The 22,569-nt window shown below is 38.4% G+C and overlaps 1 long non-coding RNA gene across 1 annotated transcript in view; it reads left to right on the forward strand.

Annotated features, from left to right (window-relative positions):
- The first annotated feature begins 1,135 nt into the window (after positions 1-1,135).
- The window catches only part of LOC146545099 (uncharacterized), a 49,532-nt gene continuing 28,098 nt past the window's right edge, over positions 1,136-22,569 (forward strand). The window contains exon 1 of the long non-coding RNA XR_014881776.1: positions 1,136-1,266. This is a non-coding gene — a long non-coding RNA (uncharacterized LOC146545099). The remainder of the gene's footprint in view (positions 1,267-22,569) is intronic.

A 22,569-nucleotide genomic window follows, 5' to 3' on the forward strand; every position in this document is an offset into this window, starting at 1 on the left:
AATAAAACCTCAGGAAACAGCTTGGTAAACCTTTTTCAGTCTCTGCTGTGATGATTCACAGCAAAATGTTGATATAGAAGAAGCAGATTGCTGTGGCTTGGCACACATTCAGCTGAGTTTACAAGGTTTCAGGACTTTCAACTGTGTAAGAAAAGAGCAGGAGTAATTCAGTATGACCATGTAATATTTTGTCCTAGTATGTTTTTTGTATACACATGCCCTGGAGGAGGCAAAAGGACTGTGAAATAGACTCAACATCTGAGCCATTGCATTTCAGCTGGAGGACCTCATGGTCTGAGTCACTCTACTCAGAGCTGATAGGATGGGCGTTGTGCCCAGGATGGGTGGGAGATGTCAGAACTGTTACTTTTCCAATTTTTAACAAAAGGACACAGCTTTGTGTGCATATGCCACAGACATAATATCTTACCTTAGGAAAGATATCTTACCTTATTGGTTCTGTTTTTGACATTTAAAATTGTTGCCAGTTACTTGAGTCATAGTCCAATTTTGTAAAGACTTTGATGACAAATTCTGAAAACCTAAGCTTTCAACCTATCATTCCATCCAGAAAATCTGACAGTCTCAGAAAGCTGTGGGTCTCTACATGTGCATTAACTATAATTTCAGGGAGAAATATGCACTGGTATGCACAAGTATAGACCTACCTTATTTATCTCAAATTACTTTAGAAGTCCTCAGAATGCTGAATACCAGAGTTTCATAGTAGTTTCTTAAATTCAATTAATAATTAACTGGGAAACTGTCTTGGGAAACTCCCATTTTTACATTCCCGTGGTAAATTTAGCAGTGATTTAAATGGAACTGTAATTAAAAAACAAAACAAACAACAACAGCAAAAACAACAACAACAAAACACTTATTAAACCGCTAATAAAGCAGACATCATAATAGCAAATACTGTTGTTTCCCTATTTCATCTCTTCACCCATCTGCTTTTTCCTCTTCTTGTCCTTCCCTTGTTTCTCTGCTTTTCTGCAATGAAAGGTCACCCCGCAGCCTTCTTTTCTTCAGGCTGAACAAGCCCAGCTCCCTCAAACTGTCTTCATAGGGGAGGTGCTCCAGTCCCTTGATCATCTTCGTGGCTCTCCTCCGGACCCTCCCCAACAGCTCCCTGTCTTTCTTGTACTGGGGGCTCCAGATCTGGACACAGTACTCCTCTGGCAGCAGATTCTGCTAGAGACTGGAGAGCACTTCAGCCCGTCCTGATACTTCGGTGGTACCTAAGGACACCTCTGATACGAGGTAAAGGGATACGTACAAAATCCTCTTTAGTCTCTTCCTCCTTCCAAGTGATTCTTTGGGAAGCAAATCATAGCAGGGAGTGCTGAAGTTATTTTACTTATCTGTCAGTTTCTCCTGAGAGCATTTCAAACTTCTGATTTGAGATTCTCTTCTTTCTGGAATGAAACTGGAGTACCTTTTTGCCTGTGCTCTCCAAGGTATTTGTAAATGCACTTTTTTCTACGTCAAAAGTACCTTCTGTAGAAAACTGTTCAAAAGTCTCCCCCTTTCATGCATGCATGCATTTCCTTATTACGTGATTCTCAGTGCTAAGAACACCTCCCCCATTCCATCCTCTAGATATGTCCTACCTGTCTGCCTCATCATAGACACACAATGAGTTTGGACATTTCCCTTCTGCATCTGTGGGATGTTTTGGTGTATTTGCTGTCTCCATATCATACATCTCAACCTTTAGGAAAATATCTTTTTCTAGTTAAAACAATCAAGTTTTGGGTTTGTTTGTTTGCTTGTTTGTTTGCTTTTTATTACTTTGTTATTTTTATTCTTTTTAATTATTGTTATTATTTAAAATCATAGCATAAACACAAAGTTTTTTCACATAGATGTCAAAATCATTAATTCTCATTAACATTAATTATGGCTAATATTTTACACGTAACAGTGTATATTTCTTTAGATGCTGGTTATCTATTTCTCCTTGTCTTTAGAATGTCTTGACTGTAGCTACCCAAATCATCCTTCCCTCAGGAAATTGTCTTAACTTAATGCCAAGTGATGATAGTAAAAATGAAAAGGAAGAAAATGACACAGCAACAGAGTCACCTCAAACAGGCTACAGTCTAGCCCTGCTTCATTTCATCCTTTTATTCTTGTTCCCAGATATCTCTGGTCACATCTGCCTCCAAGTAGCTCAAGTTTCCATAAACTTTTCATAGAGAGAGCCAGTCCTGCGTTTATTCTCCAGTGTTCCTGCAGTGCATGAACCCTGATATTTCCCTCCAAATCTTTGAAAGCATTAGATGAAGGCCTAAAATCAGGACTGGATACTGGAGGATTTGTCAGTTAGTTTTGGATTTTGAACTATACTAGCTACAGACTATAGCCTACCAGGCAAAAGTATAAAACTGCAAAATTCAATCCACACATCTGATGGCTTGACATGATTATTTCTTGCTGGTGACTAAGAAAGTAGCATTAACTTATTCAAGTTGGGTGAGAGATTTCCAGGTCCTGGATCATGGCTGATGTTTTGGAAATCCATATTATACTTTTAACACTCAGTGAGTATTCCTTTGAACCTTCTGGAGAAGACATCTCATTTTTGTTTTTGCTCATTATGATTTATTTCCAGTGGTTTCATTGCTCTTTATGGAGGACAGTATTGCCAGATAAAAAGTAGCTCCTGTTGATGTTTTTTCTCTACTTCAGTGTCTCTAATGAATGGTTAATCGTTACATCTTAGCACCCGTTTATAGGCTACTCTTGTTTTCTTCCACTGATTAAATAGGAAATTTGATCTAAAGTCTACTGGGCTGGCAGATCACTTGGACCATGTCTAAAATTACTGCTCTGCTAACTGACAGGATAATTTTTTCATTACTACATTTGACTCTCTTGAGTACGACTATTGAGACTGAGTTGTCCTTTCTTTAAGGACATTTAAGTATTTTGCTTTAAGAAGAATGAGAATATCTAATACGCAATTATATGAGGAGACACAATTATGTGTGAGATTTCTTCCACCCCAATTTTTAGTTTTTTAGTAATTAAAATTAACTTTGTATGTGCTGTGTGGGATTCACAGGTTTGTTAGCATCCTTTGGTGGCCCTGAGGCTTTTATTTTCCACATTTGACCTACAACTCAAAGAACTAGATTTTTCTGTAATAAACATTCAACATTCTCAGATTTTTAGAAATATTAGAGTCAGAAAAATGATAAAGTGCATTTAGAAACAGAAATATGATCACTTTCTGATCGGCTTCTCTGAGTTTCTGCATAAGGCAAATCATAGAATCTTACAATGCTTTGGGTTGGATGGGACCTTTATGATCACCTGATTCCAGCCCTCTGTTATAGGCAGGGACACCTCCCTCTAGACCAGGTTGCTCACAGCCCCATCCAGCCTGGCCTGGAATGCTTCCAGGGAGGGGGCATCCACAGCCTCACTGGGCAACCTTTTCTAGTGTCTCACCACCCTCACAGTAAAGAATTTCTTCCTAATATCTAGTCTAAATCTACCCTCTTACATTTTAAAACCATTTCCCCTCACCCTGTCACTACATGCCCTTCTAAAAAGTCCCTTCCCAGTTTTCCTGTACCCTTCCTTCAGTACTCTTCAGTACTGGAGGGCCACTATAAGGTCTACTTGGAGCCATCTCTTCTCCAGGCTGAAGAGGCTCAGCTCTCTCAGCCTATCCTTGTAGAGGAGGTGCTCCAGTCCCCTGGTCATCTTTGTGGCTCTCCTCTGAACTCTTTCCAACAGCTCTCTGTCTTTCTTGTTCTGGGGGCTCCAGAAATGGATGCAGTGCTCCAGAAATGGATGCAGTACTCCAGATGGGGTCTCACAAGAGCAGAGTTGAGGTGCAGAATCACCTCCCTTGACCTGCTGGTCAAACTTTTCCTGATGCAGCCCAGGATATGGTTGGCCTTCTGGGCTGTAAGCATACTTTGCTGGCTTATGTTGAGTCTTTCATTGGTCAGCATTTCCATATCCTTCTCCTTGAAGATCTCCATTTAATCACTGCTGAATCAAGCCCATGTCTTCTATTTAACAAACAGCATAGTTTCTACAGAGGCTATATTGCTCTGCCATTGTTGGACACAATAAAACTGTAAGCATTGACAGTGCTAAATCCTATCTTAATCAGTTATTCCACAGCATCTGCAGGAGTAATGGGGCTGGCAAATCAGATGCAGCATTGCTGGAGCTCCAGAACGTTAACCTTATAATAAACCATCTGCTCTCTGTATGACAAAGTGCAATGCAGCACATTGTCAGTATTTACGAATGATAAATAATAATAATAATAATAATAGATCTGTTTCTATAGTGCTTCCAGTGGATAGCAGCTGATCATGCTTGCTGAATCCAGCAAAGGAATGCCAAAAGGAAAACAAATGAATATAACCAGCTGTGGAGCTATTTTTGAAAAGCTAAGGAATTCAGCTGGTTGCTTTCTATTGCCTTTAAAGGTGGTATAGTGATATCTCAAAGTTATTAATACAGCCTTCATACAAAAATGGATTGTTATTTGCTTTTTAAATGTTTGAGGGAACTGCAGGACCCCAGTGGCTCATGGAACACTTGTGCGTGTGAATGATGTGCATAAACACTGCTATGTGTGTACGGTCTGATATCCAAGGCCCCTCTGTCCGTCACTCTTTGTGCTGAAAGAAATATAGTAAATATAGCATCAGAGTGCCTGCCCAAATGTCACCGCTCCAAGGCCCACTGGTGTCTGTACATGTGCCCTGCAACAAAAGCAGCAGCATTGCTCCAAGGCTGTTTTGTGCATCAGCTCTTATATGGATGCAAAAGCAGCATCATAAGTCCAAGGTCTTTCTGCCAAAACTCTTGCAGTTCAAAAGCAGTTACAAGGCCCTTGCTTCTGCCAGGACAATTTAAACACAGATGACTGAAACTCAGGATGAGTGCAATTTTAAGTGTCTTGCTGAAACATGCTGTAAAATTCGTCTGCAGAGAAAAGAGAAATGCCATAAAAACTTTTTTCCTGTATAAGTGACACTTGGCAGGTCTTCCCCAGCTCCCCCAGCAGACTTTTTTTCTTCTTTTTTCCTCTGGCAGTGAGCCTTAAAAAGACCTCAAAGGCGTTTATATGCTGACCAAAGAAACTCTTTCTATAAACAAGCAAAGAAGGGTTTATATTAAATGAACGTTGTTTATCATTGCCATTGTTGCAGTATATTAAGATAACAGGCGAGGCAGAGCATTGACAGCTCCTAAAGCCACTGTATAAACCTAAGCCTGCACGTAGCTTGCTGCCTGGGGCTCCTTAAAGCTACTGCCTTGGTTTTCTTCCTGCCTATGCTTGTTGATTTCTATCAAAATGAGTTAGAAAGCAACTCATCAGGCCTATATAATTCCATGCACACTTCCTCTCACCTCCAAACGGGAAGGTCAGCTTCTGGACAAACTTTGTTTCCACAGCTTTAAAAGAGTCTGTTGTGTTTCATTTTGTTTTGAGTGGTGTAATTATCAGTAATTATTGGGAAATGAGCAGGAGTCAGAGGCAATTCCAAAGCCACCCAGAATAAACTGTGCATTGTTGCAGGGTTGTAGCACGGCTGTTTTACAGAATTAACATTCTGAAATAGTTGGAAGTGACAGTTTCCTTTTCAGGAAGGGAAGAGGGCAAAGAGCTACACTGCTGCTTTAAGGTCAGTGTTTATGTTCAGGAAGAAGATGGAGCTGGAGAACAGAGTGGATATGGAATGGATCCCTATACCGCCCATTTTTTTTGTAAGTGAATCTTTGCGGGTAGGTACTGGGTCCAGAGAAAGTCTTCTAATGTCAGAATGTCAGAACAAGTGAAAAAAGTATTTTAAGCCATGAATAAGGCAATCAATGAGATTTACATTAGAGAACACAGAATTACAAAGAAGATTAGAAAGAATGATTTCATTCAGTTTTAAATGACAGACTTTGAAAATTGAACTTCCTAAAATAACTGAGAGTCCTATATTTAAAATGTCCTAAAGTCTTATTTTTTCCAAGTAAATTAATAATTGTCATGTTGCATCAGTTCAATCAATTGTGAGATAATGAAGATTGTAAAGCAGAGAACTTGATGGGTCACTGATTGCTAATGGACTACAGATACTTGTGGGTCATGGGTTCATTGCCAGGCTATGTTTAAAGGTTACTCTTTTTTCTTTTCTTTTTTTTTTTTAAACACTGCTTAATTGCAAAACAAAAGTGGATTCATGATATGAATGCAGATATTAATGCCACAGCCAGACCCTGAATCATGATGGATAATGGTTTTGGGGTCTCACAGCGAGGTCACATTTCTTAGTAGCTTTGGCAAAACAGTTTTTTTCTGCCACAAGGACCCACTCTGGCTCAGCAGTTTTCCTCTGATGGCAATGGCTATACTACTCTGTAGACATACACAGAAAGTGATTTCTAGAAGAGGATGTCTGTAGAAGATGACACTGGTCTTTTCCTTCAATACTGTTTTGCTGTTCCCCCAGGACTTTGCATACTGGGGCTGACTGAATCATTTGATTCCATCGTGGCAGCTGCAAATGAGAAGAGACAGCTGTAGGGATCCAGTATGAGTGTGACTGTAGAAAAGGTGGCTACATTCCTGTTTCTGGAGTAGCATAACGAACTTCTCCTTTCCAAATGCAAGGCTTGTACTTCCCACCTTCACATACAAAAGCATACAGATGACATACACCAGTGTGCAAAATACTTCAGTACATACCCAGGAGTGTGTAAGATTTCACGAATGCCACAAGCTACAGGAAGTGGGTACACAGCAGCACATCACCAGGTTGTGGACCAGGCTGGGATGAAGGGAAAGCAGAGGATCTGAGAGGGAGCAAATGAAGAAGTAGACATTGTTCTGCATTAGTCTATGGGAGTATTAATGTTACAGCCTGCTCACAACTGCCTAAAACAGACTCTTCCACACAGCCATGCTCCTGGAATCTGGTGTAAGAGATGCAGAAAACTTTAATATCCTGCTGAGTCTGGAGCTGACTTTGCTGTTCTCACGCTGTTTGGTATGCATAAAACCAGCTCTATTTGGCCTCCACTAATCCCAGTTGTAGTGAAGTCTGCTTTTTGATAAAAAGACATGTATCAGAATTAAAGTCTATTTCCCTTAAGAAGCTCATGCATTTAAATTCAAAGTCTATTTGGTCCTATTGATGGCTGCTGCAGTGCTCTCTGTATAAACAGAAGAACCATAATAGAAAAAGAGTCCATTAGAAGTGCAGAGAGGAAACTAAGGGCGTGAATTCAGTGATTATGAAGGTGAATGATTAATAGCATGTATTAGTGCCAGACATAATACAGACAGGCGCTGCCCCAACCATGCAGGTCTGCTAGTATTTAAAAATGATATCTTCCACCCCTTCTACTCCAATCTTGAGCCATTCTGGCTCTGGAAACAGTCAACAATGTTGAACTTTTAGCAGTTTTGTAGTGAGAACAAGAGGAGAGAATACTTTTAAGAACATGTCATTGGGACTACAGTGGCAGAAGACTGCAGGAATAGAATCCACTGCCATTTGAAATACTTGCTTTTCTCATTTGAATGGATGCTAGATAGAAGAGAGTGTGTGACAGTACATCCTACTGACCTTGTAAATAGCCAGAGAGCAGAAGTACATGTATGAATGCCACTTTTCCTCATCATGTGTGCAAGTTTTCCTTTTATCAACACAATTTTCTAATTGAGATTTTAAAATGTATTTATGAGCTGAAGTGCAGAACAGCTTCCTTGAATTTTTTCTGCTGCACTGTAAAGCATATTTTTCCTGTATCGGTTTCTCCGCCCTGCTTCTTCTATTCAAAGTACAGTAACTGTTGCTAAAAACAGCCAGATTTTGTGCTAAAGGTTAAAATTTGCTTCCATAATATCTTCTGTCCTGCTAAGCAACTGCCTGTGATGCGCTTACTTCATGTTTTACTGGGAATATTCTGTAGAAGGATGGTTGGCTTTGGCCAAAGAAATCATTCCACTTCAGCAATGGTGATTTACTTGGCAACTTTTCTGTAAAATGAACTCATAAAGCAGGAGTTACCTGGCGTGAGCATACGTACATTAATTATATAAAGTCAGCACTGCTCATGCCCTTTCTCTGAAATGATTGTTCAGCTCAAGAGAAATACAGCTATTTCTTTCTGTTAGGCTGCCAACAGCTGAAAATACATCAAGACAGTATTTTGGAAAGAAACTCTGACGTTCAGCTTTACTGTTTGCAACATTAGTGTCAATGTTCTTGTCACAAGTTCCCCTATAAATCTGAGCTGTGAGACCTTGAACGACTTGCAAATAGAGTAAAATGCAAAGTAGACCAAACTGATAATAGTGCAGCCCTATCTACTTTCCAAGCAGTCTTTTTAGTGCAGACATCTTTCCAGATATACAAGTAGGAGGATGGAGGAGTTTGGGATTTTGTGTGAGGAGACATTTTTGTGCCCTGTTCCATAAGCGATTACGCATTTCCTGTTTGATTCTGGGAGGTCACATACACTTTGTTTCCTATATATATATATTTAAACAAGATAACATTTTCAGAGGGTTATTGTGAATCATTAATTGTGGTCTCCAGGTGCCTGTTTTGTAAGAACCAGTAGTCGCCAGAGGGTGACTGCACGTACTTTTTTTAACAGTATCAGTTTTCAACATGATTATAAAATGAGAAAAATTAGAGAATCATAAACAAAATTGAGATATCTGTCTGTGGGAAAATGTAGAATATAAGAATGTGAATAAACCATTTTCTGTCTGGGTTTCTCTGAGCAACAATTAGAAACATGTGACTATGTTACCCTTGTCTATGGCCAAGTCTACTTTCATCTACGCTTTTTGGAACTGTATGCACATTGAACTGGTGATGGAGTTTGGCTGTGATATTTACAAAGCCGTTTCCTTAAAACTCCAGGACGGAGCAATGAGAAACACAAACTGAAGAAAGTTTTATTAGTTACAATGTCTTTCCTGAAGCTATTGTCTTCCAGAGTGGTATTACGTGAACACATTTTAAAATATCTGGCTAGACAGATAGGCAAGTTTTAGACACTAAGTACAAAAGCTTACCATTCAGGGGCCAGAAGAGTTTTCTCCCATATGAAAAAGAGAGTAGCACTATCCCTCTTTTGGCATCAAGATCAGAGGAATGGTGGTCCTCTGTCAAAAGCTTTTCCCTCAGGGCATACTTCTAGGACTGTGATGTGGCAATAATTTTCTAATTGCTACTAACTGCTCCTTAAGGGCTGAATTGTAATGGAAGCCTTTGTTTTTACTTTAACATGAATCAGCTGAATCAGAACTTTTATTCCTGGTGGAGGGTTTAAGACCAGGATTTCAGGTTTTTCCTGGAAACCCTTTCTTGGGAATGCTCGTGTATTTAAACTGAAAGGAGGCTGCTAAAACTGTTTTCAACATCTTAACATTCCTGTTACAAACTGCATTTACAACAAATTCTTTGAAATTCATTACGCTTACAATAAACTTCTACCTCGAAGCAAATTGTTCCATAATAGCCTGTATCAGGGTTTTCTGTGTTGTCCTCTAAAGCATCTGTTACTGGATGCTGGCCAAGGAGATGGCGTTAAGGACTGAAGGTCTGACCCCGTATGCGAATTCACAGGATTGCCGACCAGCTGGTTAGGAGGGGCAGCTGGGAGCCTGCTCCAGCAGAATGAATCACCTGCCTGGGCCAGGTTAGCCCTGGGCTTGCCCACCAGGATTTGGAAACTTCTGAAGACAGTAAACTACCTCTTAGTTTCTCTGCTCCTATGCTGCCATACTATTCAAGCAAAGTTTTTCTTAAAACAGCATGTAGCTCTCGTGCCTTGTTTTACCATATGCTGCTATCAAGAAAATTTTGTCTCCATTATCTTTGTAGCTCCACATGGCAGGCTTGGATCACTCCTGGGCTTACACTTTTGGCAGACTTGAGGGGCCCGGCACCTTCAAGTTTTGCTCACAGACCCTTGATCATTGTGGTAGCTATCTGCTGGACCACCAACAACCTTCTTGAACCAAGCGCCCTGAAACCCAGCAGTGTTCCACGTGCATCCTTGCCACTGCCAGGCAGAGGAGGATATTGGCTTTCCTTGACCATCTGACCACACTCTGCCAAAAATGTAATATACCTGATTTATGATAAGAGCACGCTGTTGGCTATATCCAGCTGCCACTTACCATAACCCCTGGATCATTTTCATCCAATACTTTTCTCCTGTAACGATACAGGTTGTTGTTCTGCCCAAGTTACAGATTTCTGTACTTCTCTTTGACAATTGTCATGATTGATTCCTATGATATGAATAAGATTTATGTAATTAATTCCCTTCAATCTTCTTAAAAACATGCATTTGTTTTTGTAGGATTATTTTTGCATTTTTAAAAATCTTCTGATATTGGAAAACCAGGAAAATTTGTCCTAAGGAGAGTAAATGTGGCCAGCAGAATGTGATGTTTCAATCACATTAGGCTTATATATATATATATTTAGGATCTATGTAAGTCTTCAGAGAAAGAAAGAATAGTGTATTGAATGATTGACTGATTTAATAAAAATCTCCTATCCTCTCAAAAAGTGACTTGATTTTGCTCAGTTGGAACTGAGTTTGACAGAATTTAAATCTAGCATTTCTCAAGTTGGTTAGATTTCATTTACTTTGTTACATCTTAAGCGTAACTACATTTATATGCACACGTGCATATTGCCAGGGCTCAGTTTGTTCTGCAGTATGTAATGAAACAATAAAGCCAAACTGCTAGTATGTACTTATAGAAGCATAGAATCCTTAGAGTTGGAAGGGATCTTTAAAGGACATCTCTTCGAACTCCACTGCAATGAACAGAGACATCCACATCTAGATCAGATTGCTCGGAGCCCCATCAAGCCTGACCTCAAATGTCTCTAGGGACTGGGCATCCACCACATTGCTGGGCAATCTTTGCTTGTGCCTTGCCACATTCATTCTAAAGGACTTTTTCCTTATATTCAACTAAATCTACTCTCTTTAAATTGGAAACCATTTTCCCTTGTCTTGTCACCACAGATCCTGCTAAAGAGTCTATCCTCTTCTTTCTTGTAGCTTCCCTTTAGATACTGAAAGGAAAAAGGTTGTGTAACTACTGTAGAGTTGGCAGTATTCCAGGTTAACTTACAAAATAATTAACTAAATAAATGGATTATATATTAATTAATTAAAATAAAACACCTCAAATTTGAAATCCATATTATGAAGACATATTTGCAGAAGTGAAACTTCTGCAAATGTTCTTTTGTCTCTTCTTAGCAATAAAATTCAAAAAGGTAAATACACACCACTTAGATCTTTAACTTTACCAGTACTGTGGAGATGGAAAGTGGTGTTAAGGAACTTTATCTCCAGTCAAGAGAAATTCTTATGAGATGAGTGCAGTGCAACCATTCTTTTGCCTAATTGTGCTTGCAAAGCCACAATTGGAAAGACAGTGCCTGCTACACTGATTCTGCTTGTGGAGGAACACATTTCTCTAGAGCCCTCTTTCCTCATGTTTGGCAACCCCCTAAAAAACATAGTCCCAAAAGAAAGCATGGTGTTGGAACTGATGAGGATGCAGCTAGCATTACCTTTTGAACAAGCAGGTGTAAAATAAATCCAACTCAACAATGATCTGAAAATTTGAGTTGTTATACTCTGAAGAAAATTCCTTATGTTCAGTTTCTGGAGCTCCACTGTGATGCCTTGTTACCATCTTTTTCTTTTAAACTGTGAAGTTCTTCAGCACTCTAGTCTGAGTAGCCTCACATTTGGCTATTCATCTGTGTTCCCAGTTTCCAGGTCTAAGTCTACCCTAGAATTACTGAAGAGTGAAATAAAATCATGGAGCATTTTAGCTACCATCCCCTCAACATTCATTGTTCAAATGAACATTGTCTCTTGAAAAGAATTACCAGTAACCCAGCAGTTCTGCAGATGGGTCTTTACATTGGTGCCTGGAAAGATCTGAAATAAATCCATGAGATTCTAAATTTTCATCAAGTAACAGCAATTCTAGTGATCTCTGAGTCACTCTAACTCTAAACTTACGTTTTGATGGGCCGAGTGGTAATGTTGTTAAAAACCCTTGTCACTGAAGTAAGAATCTTTTGGGCTACCACCTCTTCTTCTCTTGTGAAACTGATGGTTGTAATTGGATGGTTGTAATGTAAAAGGAATTTATAAGTAATAAACACAATTATAATTAATAACACTACCAAAAATTGTGCCATTAATTTCCAGAACTCATATATCATATTAAGAAGTAACCAGCACCCATATTATAGCCACAAAATATTTGAAAATATTCATGTTTCATTTTGTAATCTAGTGATTGCATTCTCTTTGATAAAAACTTACAATATTAAACAGTGATCACTTTTTTTAACACTGAGTTACATGTTCAGATAAAATAAGGCAAATGAAACCCTTTTAATATAGACTTTTCTAACAAGAAACCCAAGAACATTAAGATACTCACTTAGTAGGTGTTGGTGACTTCATTTTACAATATTTGCAAAATATTTGACACATATATGTAATAACTACAGTCATCAGGGCTTAGTTACATTTTCCAGAAATCATGCATTTTAGTAGTTCTGTAATTTTATCATTGCATGGATAAGATGCATGCAGGCTTGTTTTAAAATGTTTTCTTACTAGGAAGTTTTGATAGTATTAGAAGGGCTTTTACAGAGGAAAGCATAAAGGACTTGCAACAGCTAGTAAGCATGACATCATTAAAAAGCAATGAATGTTAGGAATATTCCTGTTCTAATCCAGGCCACACATCCTGCTGCCCTGGAAGACAGCCAAGCCCAACATCCTTTTAGGGTTACAGGGCAGGCTGTGGCCTTTCACAGTTTGCTTTAGTAATCTCTGCATGTGGAATATACACTGGCAGGCATTACAATAAAATCTAAAATTACTCCATCAGAGAGCTGGTGTTCCACCCTTCCTGCATTCTTCCCTGACAGTGAAATTGCCCAAAAAGAGCTTTATTGCATTTCATAGATTTCTGTGAAGGACTGTGAGCAGAGCTGATGGAGTCCTTTGCGGGGTTTTGCAGAAAAGTTCAATAGCATGTTCCACTTGAGAGAAAAAAACATTACTGAGACTGCTTAAAAGTATGTTGTACTAATATTCTGATTAGTTGCATTGTGTGAACACATTAGGGTTTAATTCTGCAATCTTTTCTTCATATTTTCAGTGAATGTTTCACATGACCAGAGGGAAGATGATCAGGCCATTCCCTTAAACAGCATGGCTGTCGCATCTGTTGTGCAAAGTAAAGCTCTCTGTGCCCAGGCACTCTGCCATGCTAAATCCCTTTACACCATCCCTTTGGGGAAAAGAAAACTGAGAGTTGCAGCAAAAGGAACAGCTCAGCATTCCCTGATGTTACTTAGGTGACAAAGAATAGGAAGCACAAGGGATTTCAAGATGCTGCCTTTTATCTCCCTATTCAAGTCCTTAGCAGCTTTCAGGGAACATATTCATATACCACCAGCACCTGATTTACATGATGAAGTAAGATCATAGCTGTGACATGCAGTCTGTAATTCACATGAGAATTTTAGGTGCCTCAGGAGTACCTTTAAGAAAACATTATTTCTCTGAATAATTAATGGAGAAAGGCAGATGTCTCTGCAGCCCTCACAATGAGACCTTGTCTCCATAAATATAGACAGCACTTACTGCTTGCCTTTCTCTATTGACTGTATTAGGAATACATGTATCTCCCTTAAAAGAATTCACTATTGACCTAAAATTCAGGTATATTGAAGATCCTCCATCTAGGCAACTTGATAGTCTCCCTTTCTTCCCACACTTCCTAAATCATCAATGAACAGAAATAGCTTTCTCTGAAAGGAGCCCAGTTTGATCCACGTCTCAGATCATCTGGTAATATTGAACATTGCCCAGTGAAAGATGTTTGAACCCAAAAGGATGAAGCTTCACTCTTCTGGGATACTTTATAAGGCACATGTTTTGGGGAAAGCCTGGATTGAAATGTCTCTAACCTTCTTCATACCATGTTCCTGCACCAGCTGTACCAGCATTTACTTCTCCAGTTTACAAGGTTGGAGAGCAATTGAACAGGTGACATGATGTGGATTACATATAACAACTTCCTCTTTTTTAGCAGATCATTCTCTGATGAGTTTTACACTATGGTTTCACAAAGTGTTGGGTCACCACAGCTCTGGAGGCAATGAAGTGCAGCACAGCTTCTTAGACTGTCTGTCTCCGAAGCTAACATCTCCTGAAATTACACCCCGAGGCACATAAATTAGATGTCTAAAATAAGACAGCTGAATGAAATCCCCTAGCTACTACACCATTTGGTTCTACAGAGTAATTATTAATTACTCCTAGACCAAAATATGTTACAGGATGTCAGACAGAAAAGCAACATTTCACAATCAGAATACTCAGAGTAAGCATTCAGTTGTAAAGTCCATTATGAAAAAGTATGTTTGGAAAATCTGTACAGCTTTTTAAAACCAAAATCGGTTCCTATAAAGTGAACCACTGTCTGGAAGAAAAGAAGTTATTCATAGGTAGTTATACTGAGAAAGACAGCAGGGACTGAAATATCCCTAGGTGATTTATAATAAATAGCAGAGCTTACCACTCAAGACAATCCCAGAGAGACAAGGTGAGGGAAATGCAGACACTCTGAAATGTGCTGTTACACTGGTAATCGCATCAATTCTTTGTCTTGCTGGTTTGTAACTGTTATACTGTATAACAGAAAAGGAAATGTACTACAAAATCAGTCTCTTGGATTCCATCTATGGCTACTATTTTACTGCCAGATTGATTCCTTTCCTTGGCTGCAGAACGTACATGATATAAAAAAGTTATGGCAAGAAAGGGTATGAGAGCCTGTACCTTCTTATACCATGATATAATGCTTTCTAATATTCATTATCAGAGCACTTCATTAAGAAGTGGCGGTGTTGTCTAGAAGTCAAGAGTGACATACTGAGCTCTGAGCTGGCTTCTTCATATCATATAGGAGTTGCCTTACCTACTTCTGGAAAATTCACATCTATTTTGGCAAGGAATTTCTTACTGAAGGATCTGTTGCCTGATGATCCCTTTGCAACCTGATCAAAGTAATGTGATCCTGAAAAAGGTGCAAAGAAATTGAGACAGTATGACATGCAGAGGCAACTAATAAATAGTAAGACTAGATTCATCATCTTCCACTGCTGCTGATAATATTCTCAGGTATAAAATTAAGGTTCAGTGAGTAACTAGGTGAAAGAACTTGAGTATGTCATTTGACTTGGTACATGCAAACAAGTCCATTCTGCATACTCCAACCTTCTTGTCAAACTCCAGACTGGAAATGCTGCCATACCTACTGCCTCTTCACAAATTCAACTCTTTCTCACCATGACTGCAGCTTCAGGGTCTTGAAAGAGATCAGGTGTGTAGATATGGGAGAAATGATTTATTTATTTACTTATTTATTTATTTGCTTTCAGGAGTCCTTCTCATGTACACATAAATGTTGTTGTAGACTACCTCATTGCACTAGTTATATAGGCATATACTTTTACCTAACAGCCCCTGTGAAGGCCCCCCACAGCCACAGCTGACATGGGAGCAGAGCTCAGTGAGCAATTTGGCTTGGTGCCCTTGCCTGCAGCACACTCTGTTGCTGGAAATGATATGTAAAAAAAGAGGGGTATGCAAGCAGAAGAAAGTCTGGTAGCAAGGTTTAAGTACAAAGCTTTCCTTAGGCACTGTGACTGTAAACTGTTCTCTGCACTATATTATAGCACCATCATTCTCTATTCCTCTTATTGTCTTTATTTCATTTCCTTCCTTCCTTGTCCTTTTCAGCCGTGACTTTGACTGACAGAATTCTCTAGGAAGTGAAAACATACGGTTTTCAATGCTCTCTACAGTGCTACATGACCCCGGAAACAGTTGGACTACATTCATGCTAATAAATTATAATTACTGGGCTATTCTCTGGACCTGTGGCCAACAACTACAGTATGGCAATGTCCATATAACTTAGTTCTCCTGGCCTTTGAAACCAGGTGGTTATATCCAGACTTCCCGTTGGGAGTCATTCCTCACCTATGCTAATGAATATGCACTAACTTGCATACACCAGGTGTGAGAGCTGCCTGTCTTGGGCCAAAACACTTAAAGGCACTCTAACATTTTAATGGCTCAAATGAGCAAGAATCAGTGCTAGTACTGAAGAACTCCTTTATTTATTAGCATATGGGTAGTATAAAACATATATCAATATTCACATATATAACACCTTGGTATACAGAATACTGGATTTACTGGATTTATGACTCTCAGAACAGGACACTTGCACCCTGAATTTAGTCCAGTTAGCTCAGGTTTATCATAGTCCAGCCTGTCTTCTGCTGTATTTCTCTCAGTCCTTGAAAAGGCAACTCCCAAATACAGACTGAACTGCCAGATGGGATCTTTCCGTGAACTGAGATGGGATCTCCTACTTCAGATGTGTGTACTTCAGGTGTGGCTGCATACTGGGAGATCAACCTGCATTCAGAGGGGCAGTTAGTGATTATTAATGACTGTCACTTTTCCAGAAGAAAGAATCTGCCTGAAGGTTGATTATGGAGTCTTTCTAGTGCCACTTACTTGGAGGGTGAAGAGTGAGCCAAAACTGGAAGACATCCCACTGGATCTTCACAGCTCCTGAAGATCTATGACACTGACCATAAAGGAGACTGTTAAATATCTTAAAGATAGGTTCAGGTCATTACACAAACTTCACTCTGTACATGAAAAGAACCAGCCACTGTTGACTGAAACACATCCTAAGGAACATAGCCAGCATTAGATGACAGAATTTCCTTTCTCAGTTATTATGGAATGAGCCATTCCTCAAGGTTCTGTAGGCAGCTGTTATGTCACGGTAACTGATGAGTCAATATGAATAATTCCCAAGGACTTAGCCATCATGGGTGCTGTAGTAGCACTCCAGCCCTGAATACAGAGTCTAAGTGTTTCCCTTGCTGATAGTCTCAATTGTATCTCTTTCTACAGTTTCTCTCCATCAGGTTGGACTAGTGTTTCGGACCATGCCCAGCCTGCATGATCAGATTGAATTACAGCAAGTAGAGCTTCCCGATATTGATGTTAGGGAGACCTTGATGTTGATATGGCATAGGTGAGTTAGCTGTGAGTGTCAGAAGTACTGAGCCAGATATAGATGTGCTAAGTGAGTAGAATGAGGCCATGCTGCCCTTTATGTGAAATAAACTGAGTACTCTGATCCAAAGTGCTGTCATGAAGCAACTCATAGAATTGCTTTAACATGACTAAAAGCTACAATAAAAAAACAGTCAAAGTGTCTGTAGTTCAGTTTTGTGTCCCAGTATATGCATGGGACAATCTCACCTAAAACACCGTCTTAAGAACATAAAGATTTCCTAGAAATACTGTGATTAAGAGAAGTCTTCTTCCTTTCCTATGTAATATTTCCTGGAGAAAGCCTGACTGCTTTGCTTAGCATTCTACCCACATGAAAGCCTAGAGCTGACTTTTATTTAACGGAGAATAATAGCACTTATTCCTTGCATACTTTGGAAATGTACAGGACAAAAACCTTACACACGAAGATATAGCATTATTTCTGGATTCCTCAAGTATTTGATCTCTTTAAAGAAAAAAATATCACCACTTAAGCCTCCAATACTGTATGACAGTTTTATTAAACCAATTTCCCTCTTTGCCAGTATCCCATCAGGAATTTTCAATGAAAGCTTTTGTAAAGCTCTAATGTTTGATAGTACTTTATTTCCTCCCCTCTATTCAGGCCCCACTGGTACTTAGACAAATTAATAGGTGTTTATAACTCTGGCTCCTTTGTGATAAGTATTGCTTTCTTCAGTTCTTGGAAAATTCGTTAGAAATGTCTCCTGTTCTGTGTCTCTAATAGTTTATTGGAGTTCTCTGATAAATTATAGAAAGGATTCATGCCTTCTTTCCTATGACAACTGCTGAAGATTCCATGCAATGCCACACACCAAAATACTCCTGCATATTTCTATAATCTTAAATGTATTTGGAAAAATAAAGGAAAGCTCTTAGGTTACTGATGTTTGTGGAACAGAAATCTTGATGTTCCAGAAAAGATAAATGGGAAGCAAGAAACTGAGAGTTCTTGGCATGAGCAGGTGACCTACCTAGTGAGATTAAATTAAAGTATAAAGCAGAAAGACACATTATAAATCTTTTTCTTTATGTTGCATGCTTTTATTTTTTTTCCTCCTTTCTTAGTTCTTTCTTTCTTTCTTTCTTTCATCCTCACTTTCTATCTTCCTTTCTTTCTGTTTTTGAACAATTCCTTTGTAAGATGCTGTTATCAGGAGACAGACTTTATTATCTTTAACATTATGCATGATTGAATAGAGAATATGTGGTATTGTCAGTAATGTCCTTTTCTGCACGGCTGCCCTCAGTGAGTTCTTCTCAAGTCTGTATGCATATCCAGGATTGCCCCAACCCAACCTTGCACTTGGCTTTGTTGAACCTCATCAGGCTTGTTGCTGGGATTCAAGTGTGGGATGCTAGAATGTAAGTGTGGTTGGTACAATAACAGATATCTAAAAGAACTTCATGTGGAAGTGAGGGAGAACTTATGGAAATTAGAGCTTGAAAAAAATTGAACTGTTTTATTTATGGCTGATGAGATTGTCTAGGTTTAGAACAAACACTGTCCTTCATCTTTCACAAATGTCAGGCATATAAGTAAGATTTTCTCAGAACTCTGCTCTTGGCTTGATTGTGTCCATTGAGCAAAAGATGTCGGAAAGAAATGGTAGTTTTCAATACAGTTGCTTCACTTAAAGAACGCCTACCAATTTTTATCCCTGCTACAGAGTTTGACTAGCGAGTTACCTAAACTGAACTTTTCATTTTTGTTCATTTTTTACACAGTCCTCATGTTTAGAATGCACATTTTTAGACTTTTATGCCTTGTTTGCATAACTGCTGAGTGCTCACAGCTGTTACTCAATCCATTGTGTTCTGGGCATATAAAATGAGTGTTAATGCAAAATAATACAAAACAGCCTAAACTGAAGCTACTGGAAAAATTTACAGAGATGACATGGAATGACAAGACAGTAAAGCTGCAGGTGAAATTACCCTGTTAATGTATGTGAAGTGATGCAAATAGAAACAAAGGAAAAACACCAAAAACAGAAAATAAAATGCCACAATCAAACAGTTATTCTAATTACACATGTAAGATAAAGGATTCTAAATTAATCCTCACTGTTTAGGAAACAAATCTGGAGGGTAGCATCAGTTTAATTGCCTCTAATCGTTAAAAGACATAAGAAATGGGATAAAAATAATAAATTAAAGAAACCTGTTATATCATAGACTATGTTTGAGAGGGCACCTATATTTTGAATATTGTTTTTCTCAGTAGAGAATTTGCTCAATATTTACCCTTTTTTTTTTTTTTTTTTTTTTTTTTAATTCATTCTCCCAATATCCACTGACCTTTTTACAAATTACTGCACTGAACTAGATATTCCTCCAGTAGGATTTTTAGTCTGACACAATACACACATTTCTTAAGCTTTTATGACAAATCTCTGAAAACTCTGATATTTTATATATCAGACTGGGAATTCAAAATTACTGGAAAATGAGGACATCCACATTTTTGTGTCTACTGCTCACATCAGTAAAATCAACATGAGCCTTCCTTCATCTCATCTGGAACTGGGAACATAAGCCAGAGTCTAACTGTGCTTCCATTTATACAAGCAAATTAAGGAAGACCAAAACACAGATTTACACAGTAGCACATCAGCATCCCTCTCATTTTATTGTTAGTTGCTCCTTTTCAAACTTGTGGCTGAGATGCACAGTTCTCCTCCCCCAGGAGATGCTTGCAGGATAGCAAAAGCTGCATGTGATTGTAACTTAGTGGAGGCAAGAGACGTTTTCCAAGAGGCAACATGGATGAGGTGATCCTTGTGAAGAAGTTTTGTTCCTTGGATGCAAATTGTCCTACTTTGCTTGCTTCCAGAATCAAAAGAAAGAGGTCCTCACCCATTTATTTAGACTAGATATCATAGAATCATAGAATGGCCTGGGTTGAAAAGGACCATAATGACCATCTAGTTTCCCTCTTGCTATGTGCAGGGTCACCAACCACCAGACCAGGCTGCCCAGAGCCATATCCAGCCTGGCCTTGAATGCATCCTGGGATGGGGCATCCACAAGATATAGATATAGTCCACAAGATATAGTCCATTGTGATGGGTGCTTAAAGAAAGCTTAATAAATAATGAATATATCTGTCATCACAGAAGGATTTGAATAGTGTGCAGGAAATAAATGTGCATACATACCGAAGACAGAGAATGAAATGAAATATTGAGTATGCCTTCTCTCAAGCAATCGTTATCTATCATGTTTAATGAGGTAGGGGTTCTGTGGAAAAAGAATGTAAACATATAATTCAAGATAACATCATAATCATCACAAAGTAAAGGAACTGAGGTGTCTTAGGCACATAATTCCAACTTGTGTAGTTTATTTTCCACCTGAATAGTGAGACTTCACATAATTTTCTATCTTATTTTGTGCAAGTTTCACATGTACATAGTTCTATACATCTACCTTCTCAAATATTTTAGATCAATAGGAGAAAGATATTATAGCCAAAAAGTTAATGTTAAGGACCCAGTGTATGTATTACAAAGAAGAGTATCTTGGATTTGCTCTAGTCTGGTCCTGTGGACCTAACATTATTTCTTTACTAAGTGGAATTGCATTTCTGCAATGCATTTTCTGAAACATTTCCTGTTCATGTGCTCTGTAACTGTTCCACGAAGTGAACAGAAGTAATCACATGATCATACAACAAAGGATTTATATAATGTGTACTCTTTACTCAACTTAAAAAGGTACTACAGGTTCATCTGGAAATAGACTTTTGCTTATATGCTTAGTTTAAAACTAATCTGAAAAAAAAAAAAACAAATCTGTACAGAGCAATTCTGTATCTTGTATCTGTCATTTTCTGAGTCAGCACAAAGAATATTACGGTATAGAAAATTATGCTTTTATGCTTTTGAAGGGTCGTTCTTCACCATCACAAAAGCAGTGATGGTGAAATACTCATGCTCTGCGAACTGACTTTTCATCAGAGGACAATGGGAAATCCCAATTGCATTCAGTATTTAAATTCTGTGGTTGTTTTTGTGTTTTGTATATCATTGTGCTTTGAGGAGATTACTAAGGATTACAGTAGAATATTTCAATGGATATCAAAGCTGTCTCTTTCTGAACATTTCTATTCATCTTGATGAAGAGAATGATGATGGTTGTTCTCTGTAATATCTGTTACAGAGTGTTTATGTGCATCCAGGCATTCGTGTCTGTATGTTTAATGTGAAGAGGAATATTAAAATCTTTATTCTTTGATAAATGTACACTTTTTAGAATGATTACTAAAATCCTATCCTATTGCCTAGGTAACAGATTAGAATATCTATCATTGCATAATTAGATATTTACAAATGGAATGTTAATAGCACCTATTAATTTTAGCTTGAAGATCTGTGCCTTGTTAGTAAATTGCGCAGAAAATTAGTTTCGTGTTAAAAGGCTTTTGTTCACATAAAATTTAATCAAGAAGTGTCTGAAACCACTTTTGTGCATCTGAGTGGACTCTAATTCTTTAATAATATAGCGGAATTGTTGCAAGAAAGAAGAATGCTAACTGCTGTTATTAGATGCTATTCTGTATTTTAAGATGAGATTAACAGAATCCAAAAATAGAATGTTTGCTGCAGTCATGGTAACACACATTTCAAAATTTGCAAATGTTAGCACACAATATTTTAACTAGGAAAAGAAGATATCATATCAGATAAGCTGAGCACACACTGAAAATTAAGCCTTTTTCATTTGGGTATAGTCTGGCTCTGAACAAGTTTTCAATTTCCCTGTAAATCCTGGAAAAGTAAAATTGTATCCAACACAGTCATGATTACTATCAGTATTAGTATTCCCAAACAAGATAGAATAGTCTTTATGAACTTGAGGGATTTTGATTTCCACTTACTGTTATTTACTTATCCTTGCAGGATAAAAAAAAAACACATGCAGCAGCCACCATCACTGATCAGCTTAGGTAGAACAATATTTTCAATTAATGCCTTAGCAGGTTACTGCAGTGAGCTATAGATTCTCTTTCAGAGCTTAAGGCCTCCCTTGGTTAGCTACATCAACTGATAGTGTTGCTTTTGCCTCCTGTATGTATATAGTGACAGTTCGGAGTAGTCCAGCTGTCACAGTGAGAGGAAACTGGGCTGATGGCAGGAAGTACTTCAGGTCATGCTTATTTTATCTTCAGGCAGATTTCTTGCCAGTGGACTGAAAATCTTAACTTTATAGCCACAGAGAAGGGATATTGACTGGTACATACTGGGGGTAGGAAAAAAAAAAAAAAGACTTGATTTTGGTTTAATGATTATGACAGTAAAAGAAAGGTGGGAAAACTGAAGTTCAACCTGT

Source organism: Meleagris gallopavo, chromosome 2, assembly GCF_905368555.1.
Source record: "Meleagris gallopavo chromosome 2, MGAL_WU_HG_1.1, whole genome shotgun sequence".
Taxonomy (NCBI): Eukaryota; Metazoa; Chordata; class Aves; order Galliformes; family Phasianidae; genus Meleagris; species Meleagris gallopavo.